General features: G+C 46.8%; 1 long non-coding RNA gene across 1 annotated transcript; it reads right to left on the bottom strand.

Annotated features, from left to right (window-relative positions):
* Window positions 1–5,256: 5,256 nt before the first annotated feature.
* On the bottom strand, window positions 5,257–8,824 carry LOC114814289. Its single transcript, XR_003762056.2, has 2 exons — window positions 8,628–8,824; window positions 5,257–6,121 (listed from the first exon to the last, which is right to left on the bottom strand). It is a non-coding gene; the product is annotated as an uncharacterized LOC114814289 (long non-coding RNA).
* Window positions 8,825–19,154: the final 10,330 nt, after the last annotated feature.

The following is a 19,154-nucleotide window of genomic DNA, read 5'->3' on the forward strand; positions in this document are numbered from 1 at the left end:
GGGCCTGCTGTGTGCAGAGCACTAAACTATTGAGAGAGTACAATATAATAGTTAGACATGATTCCTGACCTCAGAGGGCTTACAATTCTGTCCAAAAATGCCCACATCTATTATTACTGCCTCCTTCTCCTTTCCTGCAAGCTGTCCTGAGTGCTCTTTTGAGAAGACCTTCTGGGATGGGGGATGAGTTTGTTTTTGTTTTTTAAATCTACCCCAATGCTTAGTATGGTGCCTGGCTCACAGTAAGTGATTAACAAATACCACCATTATTAAGGGAAAGAAGCAAGAGGAGAATAAAAGTCAATGGGGCACTTGGAGAAATGGAGAAACCCTGAGGAGAGGTTAATCCATCACATCCATATCGAGGACTTACTGATTAATTGTTCTCCATCACTTCCATAAACTACTTCCCCAGTTCACTCAGTGGTATTTACTGGATGCTTACACTGTACAGAACACTTGGGAGAGTTCAATTCAGCAGAGTTGGCACACTTGTTCTCTACCCAATAAGAGCTTACAGTCTAGAGGAGGAGACAAACATTAATATCCATTATGGATATTCACATAAGTGTTGTGGGGTTGAATCCTTTAGGGTCCCCATTTCTATGATTGTGTCTCTCTCACTCTCTCTACCCCTGTGAGTCCTCCCTGCTTATTTCCCACCCAGTGCCCCCTCTTCAGATCCCCTGCCACCTTGGCATCCAAGCTCTGCTCAGGTTCTATACTGTCCATCTTGTATCTACCATGTTTTCCTATTTAGCAACATGGCCTGGTGGAAAAACCACAAGCCTGGGAGTCAGAGGGCTTGAGTTCTAAATCCAGCTCTGTCCCTTGTCTGTTGTGTGACCTTGAACCAGCCACCTAAACTTCTCTGGGCCTCAGTGTTCTCTTCCATAAAATGAGGATTAAATAGCTGCTCTCCCTCCCCTTTTGACTGATAAACCCATGAAGGACAGGGACTTTGTCTAACCTGATTGCGTTGTATCTACTCCAGTGCTCAGTACAATGCCTGATATATAGTAGGTGCTTAATAAATACCATATTTGTTATTATTATAGGAAGCTACTCTCACCACCTTCTTCTTACACAGACTAAATTCTTTCCAAATGAAGGGAATGTTGATATGTCAGACTGGCAGCATTATTCCCTATCCTACTACCTTTCACGTCACTTTGCTCTTTCTTTTGCTTTCTCTCTCTGCCAGTTTTTTTCTCTTCCTTTTTTTCCTTCTTTCCCCCCAGTTTTTTTCCCCTCCTTGTCTCTGCCTCTCTCATTACTGCCCAACTAGCTAAGGAGAATGAAGTTGAGCTGAATTTCCAGTTGCTTCCTGTTAATGAAGTCCTGCTGGGACAACTGCTGCTTTTGTCTCTTCTCTGATGAGTGAAGTGAGTCCTTGCCCTCCTTCTACCCCTTCTAGGGAAAATGTCATATTGTGCTCATCCAAGCACTTAGTGTAGTGCTCTGCACACAGTAAGCTCAATTAATATGATTGACTGCCCTCTCAGGGAAGGGCAGCTTTACCCAGAAACTGGGAGTACGAGCTGTGAATTCAAGGTCAGCCCAGCTGGACAAGGTGCCCGTGAGCCCCATGTTCTTCATTCAGACGAGATCCAAGTCTGTAATAGGGAATGTTTCTTTAGACTCAGTCCCGGGCGGGCCCTGCCCTGCCCTGTCTTGGCCTGGTCTGGGACTGTCCGATAAAGGGGCCTCATGTCTTCTTGTCTGGGCCTTGAGAGCTGTTTGACAATCCTCTCCCCAGCAGCCCGTGAACCCCTGTTTTCTGTTCTCTCTGCTGTGGGCTGTCTGACAAACAGGGATCTGCCAGCTGGGTCTGGAACACATATCTCCTCACAGAACCCCACTTCACAGCCCACTGCCTCTTACTCCACTCCCTTTTCTCCTTGCACTCATTCCTATTTATCAGTGTATGTTTACTCTGGGGTAGACTCAGAGCAGAATATCCAGAGATGGTCAAATGTGGTTTGTGTGTATATATGGAAAGGGGAGTTGCATTGATAAATATGATCAATTAATAATAATAATAATAATAATAATGGCTTTTGTTAAGCACTTACTATGTGCCAAGCACTATTCTAAATGCTGGAGTAGATAAAAGGTAATCAGGTTGTCCCACGTGGGGCTCACAGTCTTAATCCCCATTTTACAGATGAGGTAATTGAGGCACAGGGAAGTCAAGTGACTTGCCCAAAGTCACACAGGTGATCAATGGCAGAACCGGGATTAGAACCCATGACCTCTGACTCCCAAGCCCTTGCTCTTTCCACTATTCCACACTGCTTCTCATGTGTGTCTCTGTGTTTTGTTTTCCTTCCCATTCCCTCCCTTCCAGACCTTTTTCTTTTTTAAAAAAACCCAAAACTCTCCAGTTTGCATCAGTGACTATTGACCAGGCTCTGAATTCCTCTCCTTCCTGAACAGGGAAGGTATATTAAACCTGGCCTGTATTAAACCTTTGCTTTGCAAAAACTCCTCACTGTTGGCTTCAAAGTTCTCTATCACCTTGCCCCCTCCTACCTCACCTCCCTTCTCTCCTTCTACATCCCAGCCTACTCACTCCATCCTCTTGTGCTAACCTTCTTGCTGTGCCTCGTTCTCATCTGTCCCGCTGTTGACTCCTGCCCCACCCAGGGCCCTGGTCCTACCCCTGGCCTGGAATGTCCTCCCTCCTCAAATCCACCAATCACCCCCCCTTCAAAGCCTTACTGAAGGCTCACCTCCTCTAAGAGGTCTTCCCAGACTAAGGCCCCCTTTTCTTCAGCTCTCTCTCCCTCTCCCCCATTGCCCTGACTAGCTCCCTTTGCTCTACTCCCCACCCCACAGCACTTGTGTATATATGTACATATCTATAATTCTATTTATTTATATTGCCTGTTTACTTTGATGTGCATACTATATATCTATAATTCTATTTATATTGATGCTATTGAAGCCTGTTTACTTGTTTTGATGTCTGACTCCCCACTCCAGACTGTGAGCCCGTTGTGGTCAGGGATTGTCTCTCTTTGTTGCTGAATTATGCTTCCAAGCGCTTAGTACAGTGCTCTGCCCATAGTAAGCGCTCAAAAAAAACACGAATGAATGAATGTATTAAACTTTGTCTGTATTAAACCTTTGTTTTGCAAAAGCTCCTCACTATTGGCTTCAAAGTTCTCCATCACCTTGCCCCCTCCTACCTCACCTCGCTTTTCTCTTTCTACAAACCAGCCCACTCACTCCGTCCTTGCGACTAGACTAGACTGTGAACTCGTTGTGGCCAAGGATTGTCTCTGTTGCTCTTATATACTTTCCAAGCGCTTAGTACAGTGCTCTGCACATAGTAAGCGCTCAAAAAAATACGAATGAATGAATGAAACTACTGGAAATACCGTCGCAGCAGATGACTATTAGTGCAGGAGCCGTAGCAGCTGGACAGCCCAAGCAAGCCATCTGCAACGTCAAGTCACCCCGGAGCGATTCCATTCGGACTCTCTCAGCAAGCAGTAATGTGAGAGCCATTCACATGGAAATAGGCACGCTGAGTGTTTGCATGCCGTGACGTTCCTCGGCCAGTTGGCCCAGAACCTGTACTCAGGGAGTAACTCCTGGGGAAGGGGCCTAAGGTAGCCCCTTCCCAGCAATCTGGAGTGATTTAATGCCCTTTGGGGGCATTTCTCACAAGGGCTAATGAACAACTTACTTTGGCACGAGAGTGACATTATTTGAGTTATTCACACCCTCTAAAGGAAAAAAAAAACCAAAAACGCGGTTATCCAGAATGTGCAAGCTTGGGGCCAATTGGGATATGAGGATCTTCTGGATAATTGAGTTTTCTGAAATTCAGTTACAGTTATTGAATCGCTGGTAATTAAGATGACAATCACAGTTAAAGGACTGGAAAGTACTCTAAATCAGTATTTAGCTACTTGTGCACTAATTCCATTTGGAGGGAAAGAGCTGGGAGTATTGTAGTGTCAATTTTATATCTCTCCTTAAGGACAAGGATCACATCTACTAATTCTATTGCACTCACCCAGTGCTTAGTAAAGTGGTCTGCATAAAGGTGATCAATGAATACTACTGATTGATCAATCTTTTTTATTTAGCACTTAGTGTGTGCAGGCACTGTACTAAGCACTTGGGAGAGTACAACACAATAATAAAGCAGACACATTCCCTGCCCACAGTGAGTTTACAGTCGAGATTGACCTAATTCAGAATTATGCCTGTAATCAATCAATAGCATTTTTTTTTTTTGAGAACTGCTTATGTACAGAGGAGATGATTTCAGGCAGGTTAGTATGGGTAGGGAATGTGTCTAATTCTAGCTCTGGCATTTATTTGCTGTGTGACCTTGGGAAGATCATTTCTATGGGCCTTCATTCACCTCATCTGTAAAATGGGTATTAATACTATGAGCTCCATGTGGACATGAGTTACATTCAACCTGATTAGCTTGTATCTACCCAAGGGCTTCGTACAGTGCCTGGCAGAGTAAGTACTTAACAAATACCATATGAAAAAAGAAACATTATCTATATATGCAGAGTACCCAAATATTGGGTCCTAAAAATACAGTTTATGCTAAACTCTAGTTCTTTCAAGCCAGAATCCATCTGCAATACCCAGCTGATTGTAGACAAAGTGCATTTAACCAGATTTAAACCAGATTTAAACCAGATTTTAACCAGTGATTTAACCAGATTATTTAGGTATTGGGTAAATAGAGCTACGTTTAGTAACATCATCTCTCCCTGAATCGGTAGGCCAGATAGCTATGAATGTTCTACAAGCTGGATCTTTATTCCTTCCTGATTTGGCATTCATCATGTGCCCTCTGTCTCTCTTCATTGACTCCACCCGTTCGGGCCAGCACATGGTAAACAAGTGATCTTGGCCTGGGTGGGTTGAGGGTGCAGGCGGTGACTATGTTGTGCTGCCTTCTTGAAGGGAGGATAAACAGCTTCCCTATGCCAGTGTCAGAGCAAAGGCCAAAAGGCAGCTTCTTCTGATAGCTCACAACAGAATCACGTCTCTATCAGTGCCACCATGCGATAATGAAAAGTCATCAGGTCCCTGAGTCAGATGGAAGCCCCTGCTGGGAACCTACCCTCCCGGCTCACGCACTGAGCTGCTTTTAAAACTCCCATTTTCTACCTAAAAATACCCTATGAAAATAGTGTGTGTTTCCATTTCCTTACACTAGTAACTTGCCATATTTTGATAATGCTCTAAATTACAGGACACAAAGAACTGGTCTTTAATTACAGGGCTATTTAATAGAGTCAGCTGGCAAAAACTGGGTGAATTAGGGGAGCCACTAATGAAATACACCACCGTTTTATCTGCTCTCCGGTGGCAGCTTTTAAAATGCAATTAGTACTGTGCCAGATATTTATTTGGGATTTTATCTCTGTTTTTCATTCCATCTCGAATGAGTGTTGTATTCCCCATGCCTTGACTCCTTATCTAGTGTTGTGAGTTCTCCACCTTTTCGCTTGGTGGGTAGGAGGGCTAGTGATTCGTCCTGGGTATGGGGGTGCAGGGAGAGGAGGAAGGACACCCTGTATTTCATCTCCTTCGCTCCCCTGGCCTGGCAGCAAGAGCTATCCATACCAGAGATGCTAGTTGGGAGACTGGCCCCAGTGATCCTAATCACCCCACCCCCAATCTGGCCCCTTTTTAAGGGTTTTTATTTTTACAGTGTGGTGCTGCTTCCTAGCTGTTCTGCATGGAGGCAGGGAAAGACAAGATTGCTAGGGGGGTGGGGGAAGAGATGTAAGACGTGCTCCTTATGTCTCCTCGGGACAGCCAGCTCCCTTCACATGTGGAGGAATAATAGGTCTGGTTAATTCAATTAGCTGCTCTTTGTTCCTCAGTGGCAGGAGGAGCAGCATGCACTATTGTTTAGCACAATGGATCGAGCGTCGAGAGTCCAGGGTGGAGAAAGCAACTCCCGGCAGCTGGGTTCTTATTTTTCACCTGGAAATGGGGAGAATGAGGACAACAATTCTCTGCTGGTAGAGGACTTGGAGATGTTGTCTTAAAGAAATGCCGTTTGGTGCAGCGGAGTGTGGTTGGGGATAGTATGCATACGTTATGGTTGGTATACCATCCTGAGCTCCTAGAAAAGAAAAGAAAAGAAAAAAGGCTCTCTAAATGGAAAAAATAGCTATCATTCTGATTAGTAATACCCATGGCAAATTATTTAAAAACATATGGCTTGGCTAAAGACCTGGAAATAAACAATTCCAGAGTCAGGCACTGTCTCTTTTGGATCATTGCCTTAGGTAAGCAATAAAGCTATTTTGAAAAATAAACAGAAAAATGTGACCATACCTTTCAATGCCAAACAAAAGGTAGTGGGAAGAATTTGGATGAGGTAAGATAATAATGTTGGTATTTGTTAAGCGCTTACTATGTGCAGAGCACTGTTCTAAGCGCTGGGGTAGACATAGGGGAATCGGGTTGCCCCACATGGGGCTCACAGTCTTAATCCCCATTTTACAGATGAGGTAACTGAGGCCCAGAGAAGTTAAGTGACTTGCCCACAGTCACACAGCTGACAAGTGGCAGAGCTGGGATTCGAACTCATGACCTCTGACTCCAAAGCCCGTGCTCTTTCCACTGAGCCACGCTGCTTCTAACTTCCAAGGAGTGATGACTACCAGCTAAGAAAAGAAGCAAGCAGCAGGGTGGCCAAATGGGCCTGGGAGTCAGGAGACCTGGATTCTAATCCCAGGGTTGCCACTTGCTTGTTCTGTGACTTTGGGTGAATCACTTAATTTCTCTTTGCCTCAGTTACCTCATCTGTAAAATGGGAATTAAATACCTTGTTCTCCCTCTCCCTTGGGCTGCAAGTTCCATGTGGGTTAGGGGCTGTTCCCTATTTGATTATAGTGTATCTGCCTCAGTAATAATGATGATAATAACTGTGATATTTGTTAAGCACTTACGATGTGCCAGGGACTATTCTAAGCATTAGAGTGTAAACAAGCAAATCCAGTTGGATATAGTCCCTGTCCCACTTGGGGCTCACAATCTTAATCCCCATTTTACTGATGAGATAACTGAGGCCCAGAGAAGTGACTTGCCAAAGTTCACACAGCAGACAGGTGGTAGAGCTGATATTAGTTAGCACAGTGCTCAGTACACAGTAAGCATTTAACATGCCATTATTATTGTTAATATTGTTATTGTTATACTGATTTCAGATACTTTAAAAATCGCATGTGTTCATTGTTGCCATGGCTGTCTCCCCCTTCCTGCAATCCTGTAAGTCGTTACCCAGGGTGAGATAAGCACGCCTCCCTCCTTCTCCAGGCAGCATGGTATAGGGCTGGAGGGCTCCCTGGCTAGGGACCAGTATGGCTGGCCAGGAACAAGCCATTGGCTAGGGCCCGTGGTACCAGGGGCTGCCTCTCTCTGCTCCCGAAAGGGACTTTGCCATCCTTCTCTGCCGGCAGACATAGAACTCAACCAAAGGAGACCCTCCAGGAGGGGATGCAGGTATCACTTTCTTCACAGGGTCGGGAAGAGGGAGGGGACAGGAGTGAAGAAAAAGGGTCTGAGGAGAAGGGACAGTCTCTATTAGCCCCTCCCACATGGGGAGGCAGGAAAGAGACTCCTAAAGCACCAAGTTTTACATAATATTAATAATAATAATTGTGGTATTTGTTAAGCGCTTACTATGTGCTAAGCACTGTACTAAGCGCTGGAGAGGATAGAAGCAAATGGAGCTGGACACAGTCCATCCCACGTGGGGCCTCACAGTCTCCATCCCCATTTTACAGTTGAGGTAACTGAGGCATAGAGAAGTGAAGTGACTTGCCCAAGGTCACACAGCAGACAAGTGAAGGAGCCGGGATTAAAACCTATGACCCTCTGACTCCCGGGCCTGTCCTCTATCCACAACACCCTGCTGATTTTAGCTGCTGGACCAGCAGGCCTTTGCATCCTAAACGATCTCCAGGGTGGGGTAGTGATTCTGCCTGCCTTCCCACAGACAAGATCATCTTCTGGTTTATAATTGAACAGGGAGCCAGGGTCTCCAGGGCCCAATGGGATGGGGGGCAGCCTCCCTCTGGAGCCCAGGAGGGGTTAGAAACGTGACTCATCTGGGGCCCATCCATGGGGCAGGGCCAGTCTTTACTGCCTCTGTTTAGCTGTGAGGAGGTGGGGAGTGAGGAGAGCACAGTCGTGACAACCATTCAGGGGTGAATGTAAATCCATGTTCCCCTGGAGATGGGAATGGGAAGTTTCCCTTTTGACCTTTGCCTTTCGATCACTGCTCCCCCTCCCTGAACACCCGCATGCCAGTCACCAGGCTCAGCCTAGCTAATTGGTTTATCACCCGCCCTCCCCAACCCACCCTCCTAGAAAATGCCTGAGCACACTTACTATTTTAAGAGCTAAAATTCCCTGTCGGCATGGCAACTCCCCATGCCCGTCCCCCACACTGGTGGCTACTTGGGCTAACTGGCCATCCCCACCTTTCATCCTGGGCTCCTGCAAGCCCTTACTCTATAGCCTATTTACACACTAGCAGAGGCAGCCAGGAGAATATCCAGGCACCCAAGCTTTTGGATTTAAAGGAGAAGCACAGGATTCTTCCAACTCTCTCTGCTTACCACTTGGAGGCTTGAAAAGGTGCTTCTGTGGCGACTGATGAGGCTTTTGGAGTGAGGATTAAAAAAAATATCAAGGGGCTCAAATAGGATCCACTACCACCTTAGGTAGGAGTGACCAGCAGGAAGTAGGGGGAGGGGAGGGCTTAGGCTGGTTACCATGGAGACCACCCCTTCATGGCAATTGTGTTCTGCTGGAGAGTCCTAGCTAAAGGCTTGAATCCCCGGAGACACTGATGATTCCCGAAGATTGTCTCTGCCTCCCAGCCTAACAAAAGCCTGGTCTGTTGGCCTCCAGGTTAACCTTCCTTTCCCTGGAAGGTCTGGCCTGTCCCATCAGGCAGTGGGAGCAGGGACTGGGAAACTGAGTCTGGCCCTAGCAGCCTTTATAGATGGCCTAGAAGCTTAAAGAATAGGAAGAAGCCCAGGCTGTATTGGTATGGGTCGCTGGGACCAAATCCAGCAATTCCTGAGACTGGTATTTACTGACCACTTACTGTGTGCAGAGCATTGTACTAAGCATTTGGGGGAGAAAAATGCAGTTTTCTTTATGTTTTTTGTTAAGCACTTACTATGTGCCAGGCACTGTACTAAGACCTGGAGTAGTTGCAACATAATAGGAATGGACTGGATGTCCCTGTCCCACATAGGGCTCAGAGTCTTGATCCTCATTTTACAGATGCGGTTACAGAGGTACGAGGAAGTTTAGTGACTTGATCAGCGTTACAGAGCAGACAAGTGGATTAGAACCCTAGTCCTCTAACTCCCAGACCCGGGCTCTTTCCATTAGGCCACACTGCTTTTCAGTTGGTAGACAAGGTCCTTGTCCTTCAGAAGGTCAACTCCTCCTTCAGCAGCAGGATGAGGGCCAAAAAGTCTAGGGCTAGGGAAAGGAGTAGAGAATGGGGAATTTCTATGCATTTTGACCCTAAACAAATCAAAGGCAAACAAACCCCTACAGACACATTTTTCGAGCAGGACAGCTGCATTGAGACAGTTGAACCTGGATCTCTAAAGGTGGAATAGACAGTAATGCATGATCCAGTGCAACAGCAACAAAAGCTGGTGGGGTGTGTGTCAAGGTGGTGGAGGCAGTTGTGTACTGAGGTTCACAGTGCATTTGAGTGTGGTCTTGAGTGGTGAATATGGAAGCTTTTCTCTCACCTCCTGTCTTCCAGCTCTGTGATGGTCCCAGTTGAAAATAGTGCCCTGATCAAAAGCCTGACTTTCATTTCAGTTTGGGCTGGTGAAGGCTTTGCAGTGTGTTTCCCTGAGGGCTTAGTGGTTCTGCTTTGTGCTGAGCTACATCAACGGATGCTTTTTCCTGAATTCTGACCTCAGAACCTGGAAAATGTCAAAAACTACTGGGCCTCTATATTTCACGCCCCTAAAGAGATGGTCATCATGGAATTATGCTGTCTGGCATAGTAGGGAAATGGGTAGATTCTGGTGAAAATTAATTGGGATAGGAAGTAATGTTCCCCTGGAGCACTGTCTGGGATCTTTGGAGATTGATCTCCTTCCAGTAAGGGTTCCCTCTTACTTTCAGAGGTTTCCTGGGAAGGAGAATCCATAATCTCCCTTACTGGTTCCCTTGGATGGCTCATTACCTGACAGTCAGGAAGTTCTTTCTTGAATCCAACTTGAATCCCTCCTGCTGTAATTTACACTTATTCTGCCTTTGGTAGAATGGACCAAATCAGACCTCTAATCTGTTTCTTTTACACATGTTCCCTATTTATAGGAGTGGGTGGAGGGTGTGGGCAGGACTGAATTGGTTCCAGGGCTTATGGGGCTCAGCCCCAAGCCATTGGGCAGAGCTTCTGGGCCTTTGAGGCTCTGGACAGGAACTGAACATTTCTGCTCTCAGCCAGAAGTTGTGGAGCCATGCAGGTGCCCCGGGTGAATGTTGCAGACTTAGTCCCCATCCCTCACCTTCCTTTCTTCCCCCTGTAGCTCCTCCCCATTCTGAAGTGTCTCATGAGGAAATTGATTGAGCTGTCACTGGGAGAGGGGCTGGTTTGCCAGTTTTCAGCACCCTGGCACTTTTCCCAGGACAAATTCATAGTAATAATGATGGTATTTATTAAGCACTTACGAGATGCCAAGTACCGGGGAAGCTACAAGATAATCAGATAGGACACAATGCCTGTCCCATACGAGGTTCACAGTCTAGGCAGGAGGGAAAAAAAACCCACCAAAAACGGTATTTTATACCCATTTTACAGATGAGGAAACTGAGGCCCAGAGAAGTTATGTGACTCTCCCAAGATCGTACAGCTCTAGGACCTGGGTCTTGTGATTTCCAGTCCCATGCCTACTCAATTCTAGGCCAGGCAGACTCAATTAAGCACTAGGTACAGGCTTTCCCTTCTGAAGATGCTGTCTAGAGATCAGGAGTGGTGCTGAAAGTGCCCCAGGGAAGAAAAATAAGCAATTTTTGGAGAAGCTCATTCTTTAGATCAATCCCAAAACAGTGGTATCTACTGAGTGTTTATAATGTGCAGAGCAATGTACTAAGCACTTGGGAGAAAACAATACAGTACAGTTGGTAGACGTGATCCTTGCCCAGAAAGAGCTTACAGTCAAGCACAGCACATATTGTGCTGGGGTGATCCGGGAGATAAACCTCCAACTTCTTAGAACTTGCAAAGTAGGATGGATGCCCCAGCTCAACTCGCACCTTCTTCTCTCAGGCCTTCCATGGGTCGTCCTCCCCCGGCAACGGAGGGGTCAGCAGCCCCAGGAATCTGACAGACAACCTGCGAGGGGAGTTTCTGGGAAACTCTTTCCAAGATCCCCTTCTGATTTTACATTTACTTTAACTGTGGTCCACTTCTAAAATGGATATTAACCTGTTTGATGAAGCTTTTAGTACAGTGGATATATTCTTTTTCATTTGATCAGATTCACACCCGCTGAGTTCTGCTACTAAGGCCAGAACTGGTGTTTGCTGTATCCTCAGTAATCCCTGCTTAACCTCATTTGCTTTGTTTGTGAATTGAACTACCTGGGAACCATTCAAGGAATCTGGCCTCTCTCTCTGTCAATATTGTAACTCTTGCTTACAGCAGGAGAATAATAAAACCTGGAAGGAGACATTAGTGAGTGAACCAAAGGGCCCAAGCAATCTGAACACCTACCAAGTCTTGTTCATTCATGGCCCAGGGACACCAAGGGCTCTGTAAGAGACTACTACCCTCTCAGAACAGGGGAGTCACTGCTTGAAGAGTTTCAACTATCGAAAGCATATACATGGCTGATGTCAGAGAGGCATAAGGTCTCTGAACAAACCTTTCCCCACCCACACTAGCAAACGTACTGTGGGAGTCAGGGCATCTTAAATTCTAATCCCTTCTCCGCTATGACCCTAACTTTTTTTTGTTGGTTGGTATTTGTTAAGCGCTTACTATGTGCCGAGCACTGTTCTAAGCGCTGGGGTAGACATAGGGGTATCAGGTTGTCCCACGTGGGGCTCACAGTCTTAATCCCCATTTTACAGATGAGGGAACTGAGGCACAGAGAAGTTAAGTGACTCACCCACAGTCACACAGCCGACAAGTGGCAGAGCTGGGATTCGAACTCATGAGCCCTGACTCCAAAGCCCATGCTCTTTCCACTGAGCCACGCTGCTTCCATAACTTCCTTAAGCCTCAGTTCCCTCAACAGTAAAATGGGGGGATGGAAAGCATTTTTTCTCTCCCCTTAGATTGCGAGCCCCATGTAGGACAGGGACTGAGTCTGACCTGATTATCTTGTATCTACCCCAGTATTTAATACAGTGCTTGCCTCAGAGTAAGCCCTTAACAAATACTACTGATACTATTATTATTATTATTATTATTACAATTGAGATTTAATCCTAATGGGGTGTAAGAAGATGACAAGTAGCAGATTTTTCTATTCTCTCCAGCTTGGGTGAACCAGTAGGTCCTTAAATAAGTTACATAAACAAGCTAAGCCTTCAGAAGCCTTTTCCAAAACAGGTTTTATGTATCTACTGACCAACCAGGGGTGATTTACCATAAAATCAGAAGTACTAGGTCAGATCAAACAGGACTGCCCATCAAACCGAGCAGCCCAAAAAAGCTTGTCACATTTCCAGACACACAACATGGCATAAGCCAGCAGAAAATCACTGCTGCTTGCCACCCTTTTGCTTCAGAAACTTAGCTCTGTATGTGCCAGACAGGAACTCAATTTTGTATTGCTAAGAGAAGCTTCATCTTGGTGTAACAGAAAGTGAATAGAATCTGGTAGGGGCAGGTAAGCTAAGACATTAAATCAGGGAGTAGATTTATTTTTCCGCCTCTTACCTCTAACTTCCAGGATCCTCCTCTCCCGCATCCATCTGTGCTGAGGATTGCTGTGTCAGTTGGGTATGGAGCCCTGACAGGACTGACCCTATGGCCGTTCAAAGTACAGGGACACACTGATTATCTGAAACTGGAGTGTTCCACTGGATGTTACTATGTGGGCACTTTTGCACCAGGGTGTGTGGGGTTGGAGCTGACATTGGAGTCATTCATTCAATAGTATTTATTGAGCACTTACTATGTGCAGAGCACTGTATCATCTAGGGTAGCTCAAAGGGGGCGCCAAGGGGAGGGGAGATACAAGGCACTACTCTGCCCCCCACCCCGAGGACCTCTTCGTCAGGTCTGTGGGGCGAGTGCAGTATACCGAGAGGTGATGTGTCCAACTCAATTTGCTCGTATCCACCCCAGCGCTTAGTACCTAGCTGGGCACATAGTAAATGCTTATCAAATACTATTATTATTATGCTTAGTCTGTACCAAGTGCCGTGCTAAACCCAGAAGCAGATGCAAAACAGTCAGATTGGACACAATCTCTTTTCCTGTAGGGTTCATCCAAGCACTTAGTACAATGCTCTGCACATAGTAAGCGCTCAATAAATACTATTGAATGAATGAATAATCTAAGCTAGATGGAGGGCAGGTATTTATTTAACACCCTTCCCATTTTAAGGATGAGAAAACCGAGGCTCAGAGAAGTTAAATGACCGGCCCCGGGTCACACCGCGGGCAAATGGCAGATCCAGATTTGAAGTAAGCCCAGGCTGCTTCCTAATGCGACTACTGTTGTTAGAAAGACTTTCGGTCACTTTTGAATTTCATTCCCTTTAGAGTTTCCTGAGCCTGAGATCTAAGACAATGTTGCCCAGCCGTATTCTCTCCAACCCCTCGAGGCCACAGATGAGGGGGCAGGAGAATGCAACACGATGGGTTTAGCTGGTGAAAGAACGGGCTGCCCTTTGCTTTTAGCCTTTGGACCACCAGGGGGTACTATGCAGTCGTTGTGCAGATGGCTCAGCCTGGAAAAGTCATTGCCTGGGTGTGTTTCAGTGCGTGGGCATTTTTGGGTTATTTAAAAGACGGGTGCTGAGTTTTATTGCTCGGTTCCTTTTCCAACCCCGATGATCCTTATCGCTCACCTTGAATCCCTTCTAGCCATGAAGCCAAAAGAAAGAGCTGAGGACCCAAGTCCCCCCACAAGGCCACTGACCCTCCTAAATTCTTGTACCTCAAATTCAGCTTTGTGCCAGAAACCTACAGTGACCAAGCCTTCCACAGACAAAATCGCTGGTCGGGAAAGAGAAAATATTTCAGAAAACTGAGGTACATGCGAATCGTTTATCAGGAACCAGCACGGGCCATTTCCTTGGAACCGGCTGACCGCAAGCTTTCTTCACAGGAAAACATGTTCATTTCCTGGTAGCCAGGTACGGTAGCTATATCCCAGAGAAAGAGATTAATAGCTGGACAGGAGACGGGGCAATACCGGCCCAACCTGCCAAAAAAAAAAAGGCAAACTGAAGGCTCTATTCATAAGTATTTTACTTTTACTGGCAGCCGTTCCTCTTCTTCCTGCCGTTCTCCTCCGCTGCCATGGAGGACTGTGGCAGGGTAGAAATATGCAATGTAGGTGGGGTGTTACCTCAGCATGGGGTCTCTTGCGGATGTGAGGACGAGAGATAGGGGCAGGAAGTAGGGATCCTTTTCCCAAAGAGACCCCGGGGTAGGCAGAGTTGAGTCCAGAGGATTTTAGGCACCTATGGAAGAGAGGGGCCAAGGACTTGGTGCCCAGGGAGAGTGAGAAACAGAAATGCCTTTTGTTTTCTGTGTGTCATCTATTGCCGGTTGTGAGCTAGCGGGGCAGGCCTGCTCTTTCCTTCTGCCTCTGACACTTGCCAGAATGACCTGCAGGTTAATAAGCAGCCAATAAATATGATGAATAAATGAATAATGAATTCTATCTCCTGCTAAAGGGGAGCCTCGGGTGGAAAGAGAAAAATGATCCCAAACTTGGCAGCACTGGAGATTTGGGGGCCATGATTGACTGATCTTGGCAGCTCACCAGGGGCCTCGGGGGAGGCTCTGATGTGTCTCTCAGTTTCTGTACATTTTCAAAGGAAAAAGGAATTCCTCAGGCAGTGCTATTTCCTCAGTGGCCACAAACTACTTCTCGTTCTACTCCACTGAGAATAAAGCCCAGCTGTGGGTAGTGGGTTCTGGGCTTCAGTTGCAGGGATTTATGGGGGGCAACTGGGGCCTGGTCCTGTTCCTCTTGAAGATTTTACTCTGGTGTCTGGTCCAGTGGTTTTAAACAGAGAGACCCACTCCCTGAGGTGTGTGTGTGTGTGTGTGTGTGTGGACAATATCTCTCCCACCTCCCCATGGATGAGGGCCCCTAGATTGTTGAGCCGGACTCCCATCCTTTCTATTCACAGGGCCCTGACAAGACTGAAGAGTTTCCAAAATGGTGGCTTTCTAGTCTGTTAAGTCTGTCCATTCTCTTCTTATCCCCATTAAAAACTCTGTCTCCTCTTGGCTCCTGAGCTCCAAATGCAAAGCTGACACCCATGGTTTGGGGAGATACAACTGAGTTCCAAATTCCTGCACCAACAACAGTGAGTAAAGGTGCTCCCAGTGGAAATTTCCAGATGCTAGGTGCATCCAGAGAAGGGTTCTGAGGTGCCCATACAGGACCACAAGAGGGGAAGCAGAAATATTTTCTTCCTTAAGAGGAGGCACAGACTCCTTAGACTCAAGGAGAGTCCATCTTCTAGGCTTAAGGTGGTGTTCCTTTGACTGGGGGCCGGAGATATCTGAGCTGGAGAATTGCTACTCGGAGGGATTTAGATGGCTTTACAAGTCGCTTAAGCTGCCTCCTTAATAATTATGGTACCTGCTAAATGCTTACTATGTACCAAGCACAGTTCTAAGAGCGGGGATAGATAAGTAAATCAGGTTGGATACAGCTCTCACTCTTAATCCCCATTTTGCAGATGAAGTAAATGAGGCATAGAGAAGTGAAATGACTTGCCCAAGGTCACCCAGCAGGCAAGTGGTGGAGCCAGGATTAGAACCTAGGTCCTTCTGTTTCAGGCCCATGCTCTATCCACTAAGCCATGCTGCTTCCTTCCTGTGGGGGTTCTCACAAAGAAACAAACTGGGGGAGGAAGATGGGGGAAGGGGCAGTAATAGTTGGGGAGCACAGGGTCATTCACAGGAAGATCCTACGGTGAAAAAATCTGAGAGCCACTGACTTACAAGCAGGCCAAAAATATGGCACTGGTGCATAGATGCCAATTTAACAATTGTGGGAGGGAGAAGGGGCCAGGATTTTAGGAAAGATGGGACTGGAAGGGGCAGGCTTCCAAGAGCAAACAGCTTGAAAGCCACCATTTTGAGTTTTTTTCAGGTAAGGAAGTTCCCTTTAGTCAGGGGGAGAATTGGACTCTCTGGGTCCCTTTCCAATTTAGTCTATCCAGCGGGCAGGTTCAATCCCAGGCCTCTGCCTCAGGGACCAGCAGAGAGCTTCTATTGCCAAAGCCCAACAGAACACAGCAGGTGCCCAGTCTGGGCTCTCTCTGGGTTTGCTTTGCCCTGAGGGTGGGGGTGAGGAGGAAATGTGGTCTCCTGTCCATGGCTCTTTAAGCCAGTTGAACATGCACAAGAAGCAATTTCCAGTCAGCTAAGAACAGAAATGCAGGGAAATAGCACCCCCGGAGGAATTCCTCTGGGCCCACCGGAAGAGCAAAGGCAGATAAATTATTTACCCATAATTAAAGTTCTCTGTAGGTAGCGTCCTCAATAGACGCCTACTCTTGTGCCTCACGGCTTCCTTGAGCTGAAAGCATCCCTGAAAGTCTGGTAGATCCAGCTCCTAGCCAGTTCCGCCTGGGTCTTTGTTCAGGCCAAGCAGGAGAGGCTCTTGGGTGGCTGAGGTGGGAAGAAGGAGAGGATGGATGCTGGCAGGGGAGGTAACAACAGAGATGGTGATCTCATGGGATCTCCTTTCACTGCCGCCCACTAAGCAGGAGATTTTTGATTTGACAGTAATGTTGTCAGGGCTCCCAGGACAAATGGTTTCCGCCTCCCCCACGGTTTTTTATGTCGAGCCCTGAGTACTCGTGGGCCAACACCGGAAACCCAGGCCTCCCCTTGCCTCAGCCTTTTCTCTGTCCCAGCCTGCCTCTGTAAGTCTCTGTGGGGTCTCTGGTTTCCTGGGAACTCCTCAGCAGAACAGGAGTTCAATAAACTAAGCTGTTTGGAGTGCCCTGCAGTTTGGGGAGAGTTAAGGAGGCTCCCTCCCTCACCCTTGCCCCATAGCACTTAGGTGAGCAATCAGTTAATTCATCAGTGGTATTTATTTGGGGCTTCAATCATTGTGGCCTAGTGGATAGAGCACAGCCCTGGGAGTCAGAGCTGGGTTCTAATCCCAGCTCTGCCACTTGTCCACCCTGCAACCTTGGATAAGTCACTTCACTTCTCTGTGCCTCAGTTACCTCATCTGTAAAATGAGGATTACTACTGTGAGCCCCAAGTGGGATTGATTAGCTTTTATCTATCCCAGCACTTAATACGGTACCGGACCCATAGCCCTTAAAAAAAAAAGGTCAATCATTTCCTGAGTGCTTACTGTGTGGAGAGCACTGTACTGCGCTCTTGGGGGAGTTCAGTTTAACAGAGTTGGTAGATACTTTCCATGTCCACAAGAAGCTTACATGCTAAGCCCGTCAATGGGCAGGGGTTGTCTCTATCTGTTGCCGAATTGTACATTCCAAGCACTTAGTACAGTGCTCTGCACGTAGTAAAGCGCTCAATAAATACTAGTGAATGAATGAATGAAGGACTTTGCAGAACACTATACTAAATACTTAGTAAAATACAATAGGGTTAGTAGACCAGTTCCCTGCCCTCAAAACACTTACAGAATAGTGGGGTGGAGATGGACACAAAAATAAATTACAGGTAGAAGGAAGCAATAAAGCATAAAGATATTTACATAAGTACAGTGGTGGGGTGTGAGGTGATATAGAAATGCTGAAGTGGCAGTTGGGGAGAAATAGGGTGGAGAGATGAGATATTGATCTGGGGTGGCCTTCTGGAGGGTATGTGATTTCAGAAGAGCCTTGAAGACGGGGAGAGCAGTGGGCTGCCGGATGTGTAAGGGGAAGGAGTTTCAGGAAGAAGAGAGGGTGTGAGCAAGAGGTTTTTGGAGAGATGAGAAGGAGATGCAATGAGTAGGTTGGCATGAAAGGTATCAAGTGTGTGAGCTGATGAGTGGGATGCAGTGGGAATGAAGCAAGGATGAGGAGCAAGGAGAGAGCTGATTAGAGAGCCTTATAGCTCAAGAATATCTTTGACAGAGAGAGGAATGGGCAACCACTGAAGGATTTTGAGGAGTTGGGAATGAGGCACAGCATTATATTTTAGACAAATGATCCAGGAAGTAGAATGAAGTATATACTGGGGAGGCAAGAGCCTGGAGGCAGGTCTTCATATGTAACAGAGCTTTATATTCTATTATTTCCTCCTAACTGTAATGTATGTTAATGCCTGTTTCCGACTAAACTATAAATTCCTCAAGGGCCGGGATCATATCTACTGAGCACTCAGTACAGTCCTCTGCTCAATAAATACCACTGATGATTTGGTATGATTGGAACAGTATCTCAGACAGTCCCCTGGTCCTCTGCTCACCCCTCCTCCTTTCTCTTTTCCCCCTGAGGAGAAGCAGTGCTTTTAAGTTCAAAGGCTCAGAGGTGAGAACTGAAGAGAAGGAAGAGGCAGATCATGTCATTTGGGGAATGGAGCCCATAAGCCCATTTTTTTCCATCAGGAATCAGCCTGGCCCAGCGCTGGGTGGAACAGCAGGAAACCCTGCCACAAAGGGCAGAAGGTCAGAGCATGTTACAAGAGCAATTTTGCCTTGTGTGCTTGGCCTGGGCCAGAGCCAGGAAAAAAGGGCCAGCTGTGGGGCGGGGAAGGCTGAACGGGAACCTGGAAGGCCAAACTAAGTAGCTCAGCTCGGCACAGAGCCTCAGGGGTCTGAAAAGGCCTCCCTGAGAAAAGGTGGCTTAGATTAGGGATTAGGGCCTTGAGGTGACAGTCACTTGATGAGAAGCAGCATGGCCTTGTGGATAGAGCATGGACCTACAAATCAGAGGATCTGGGTTCAAATCCCATCTCTGCCACTTGTCTGTTTTGTGACATTGGGCAA

Source organism: Ornithorhynchus anatinus, chromosome 9, assembly GCF_004115215.2.
Source record: "Ornithorhynchus anatinus isolate Pmale09 chromosome 9, mOrnAna1.pri.v4, whole genome shotgun sequence".
Lineage (NCBI taxonomy): Eukaryota > Metazoa > Chordata > Mammalia > Monotremata > Ornithorhynchidae > Ornithorhynchus > Ornithorhynchus anatinus.